Source organism: Crocuta crocuta, unplaced genomic scaffold, assembly GCF_008692635.1.
Source record: "Crocuta crocuta isolate KB4526 unplaced genomic scaffold, BGI_CrCroc_1.0 scaffold221, whole genome shotgun sequence".
Taxonomy (NCBI): Eukaryota; Metazoa; Chordata; class Mammalia; order Carnivora; family Hyaenidae; genus Crocuta; species Crocuta crocuta.
This window is the reverse complement of record NW_027528610.1, coordinates 1,245,728-1,248,581: the sequence shown is the minus strand read 5'-3', so window position 1 is coordinate 1,248,581 and position 2,854 is coordinate 1,245,728. Positions and strand designations below refer to the sequence as shown.

Below are 2,854 nucleotides of genomic sequence, written 5' to 3'. Positions count from 1 at the left end.
AGTATCTGAATACAAAGGATCTACTACTGGAGAGTATCAGGGTACAGGGGAGCAGCTGATGGAGAGGAGTATCTCAAAGCAGGGGAGTCGCTGATGGAGGGGAATATCTGATGCAGAGAAGTATCTGAGGTCGAAGTATCTAATACAGGGGAGTATCTGGATACAAGGGAATATCTGAATACAGAGAAGTATCTCATGCAGGGGAGTATCTGAATATGAAGATTCTACTACAGGTGAGTATCTGGATACAGGAGAGTATCTGAATAGAGTGGACTATCTCAACGCATGGGAGTATCTGAATAGAGAGGACTATCTCAAAGCATGGGAGTATCTGAATATGAAGAACCTACTACGGGTGAGTATCTGGATACAGGGGAGTATCTGCAGGGAGTACCTGATGGAGGGGACTATCTGGATGCATGGGAGTATCTGAATAGAGAGGACTATCTCAATGCATGGGAGTATCTGAATAGAGAGGAATATCTCATGCAGGGGAGTATCTGAATAGAGAGGACTATCTCATGCAGGGGAGTATCTGAATATGAAGAGCCTACTACGGGTGAGTATCTGGATACAGAGGAGTATCTGAATGCAGGGAGTATCTGATGGAGGGGACTATCTGGATGCATGGGAGTATCTGAATAGAGAGGACTATCTCAATGCATGGGAGTATCTGAATACAACGGAATATCTCAACGTGGGGGAGTATCTGAATACAGAGGACTATCTCATGCAGGGGAGTATCTGGACGCTGAGAAGACTTCGTCCCCGATGTACCAAGACCAGTGGAGGGAAACGGGGAAAAGAGAAATCCCAAAACCAAAGGGCTACCCTTGGGTCGATCGTTTGTTTCCCAGACCCCAGGAGGGAGACTGCGGGGTCCGTGTCACTACTTTCTGCAGCCTTCACGAGTCACCCATGGCAATACATTTAAGGAAAAAGTCCTTGGTTCCTTATTTCTTTTTAATTAGTCTGAGCTGAAAAAAAAAGACGCCTAGTAAATGAAGGACTAATTAGGGCACTAACTGAAGTCTGGTGTCGCTGTCTCAAAGGGTCAAGGCCAGGGAAGGTTCCGTTTAATCCACACGTAATTTGTAAACCGGTCCAGAGCTCCCGGCGGTGGGGGGAGGGGGGGACAGGGAAGGGGGGACTTCAGTGGGGTCAGGATTCAAATGACTTAGTGATGGATGGTCGGCCTTTCGCACCCCGCGGGGGAACCCATAGCGGCCACGGGTGAGCTGCGTGCAAGTCCCCCCGAACCAACACACAGTGTTAGTCGTCGTATTCTACCCAGCGCGGAGCAAACAGGCAAACACACATGTCAAGGTTAACTAGACAGAGTCCCAACGTGAGCGCAGGCGTGGGCAGCTGGGGGCTGGATCCCGCGTCGAGGCCGGCTCTGCCCTGGGGCAGATATTGCTGGGAAGACGCAGCAGGCGTGCGTTGGTCTCCTGCTGGGAACTCGGGGGCTGCTTTCCAGGATGCGTAGCTTCTATTTCTCCAGAAGGGAACACTGAGCTGCAAACAGGCAAGGAAATAAAAAGAGTTTGTAACGCAGTCGTGGTTCACCCGTGACTGTCTACTCCATAAATCCCTCAGAACCAGGTGCCTCTGTGCCTACAGACTATACATGACCCCGAAATACAGCATCAACAGAAACAGAGACCCTGATGTGCTTGAGAAAAAAATTTAAAGTTTATGGTACAATCAACTCCAGCAAAAAACAATAAAACAAAACAAAACAAAAACCACAAAAAAGCTACAAAAAAATTTCAAGAAAAGACAAGAAACATGAGAAAGCATTTTCATTTTTTTAAATTAGAAAATTTTTTTAATGTTTATTTTTGAGAGAGAGAGAGAGAACAAGTGAGTCAGAGACAGAGAGAGAGAGGGAGACATAGAATCTGAAGCAGCTCCAGGCTCTGAGCTGTCAGCAAAGAGCCCAGCAAGGGGCTCAAACTAATGAACTGTGAGATCATGAACTGAATTTAAGTTGGACGCTCAACCGACTGAGCCCNTGAAACAGGCTCCAGGCTCTGAGCTGGCAGTCAGCACAGAGCCCGACGCGGGGCTCGAACCCACGAACCGCGAGATCATGACCCAAGCGAAAGTCGGACGCTTAACCGACTAAGCCACCCAGGCGCCCCACAATCCATCATTTTCTTAACCAGCCTCAGTGCTTTGCATGATTTTAAAAAATGACTTGAGGGCTAAGATTTTTCTCACCATTTATGCTTCAGAGTTGTGCATTTTGTGGGGTGCTTACAAACAACAGCTCATTTTACCCATCTCTCCACAATTCGGAGAGACTGGGCGGCTCAGCCGGTCGAGCATCTGATTTCAGCTCAGGTCATGATCTCACGGCTCGTGAGTTCGAGCCCCGCGTCGGGCTCTGTGCTGGCAGCTCGGAGCCTGGAGCTGCTTCGGGTTCTGTGTCTCCCTGTCTCTCTGCCCCTCCCCTGCTCTCTCTCCCTCTCAAAAATAAATATCTAAACATTAAAAAAAAAATCCCCTTGACCTGCTTCTGCACCAGGTTTCGAGAATTCTGCACAAGGGATCGTAACGAACAATGGCGTCCCAGAGGAGGGACCTTAACCCTATGCTGCCATCAGCGGGCAGACTTCCCGAGTCTGCATTAACGGGGAGGGAGGGGGGCACCGGGGAGCCAGGGCAGGGCGGGACATAACTCAGAGAGGCCAGCGGCCGGGGCTCACCGGGTTGGTCTGAGCTCGCGCTCTGCTGGTGCTTCGTGCTTGCGTCACCTTGCTCGGCTGAAAGGAAGCAAAGAGAACACCCAAGAGGTGACTTCGGAGACGGCCCCTCCGCATCCCCATCAGGCTGCGTCCACCCCCAG

The 2,854-nt window shown here is 50.1% G+C and overlaps 1 long non-coding RNA gene across 1 annotated transcript in view; it reads right to left on the bottom strand.

The window, feature by feature from the left end:
• Nucleotides 1-444: 444 nt before the first annotated feature.
• Nucleotides 445-2,854, bottom strand: part of LOC144223907 (uncharacterized) — a 7,834-nt gene continuing 5,424 nt past the window's right edge. The window contains exons 2-3 of the long non-coding RNA XR_013332867.1: nucleotides 2,715-2,771; nucleotides 445-1,518 (exon numbers count right to left, since the gene is read on the bottom strand). This is a non-coding gene — a long non-coding RNA (uncharacterized LOC144223907). The remainder of the gene's footprint in view (nucleotides 1,519-2,714; nucleotides 2,772-2,854) is intronic.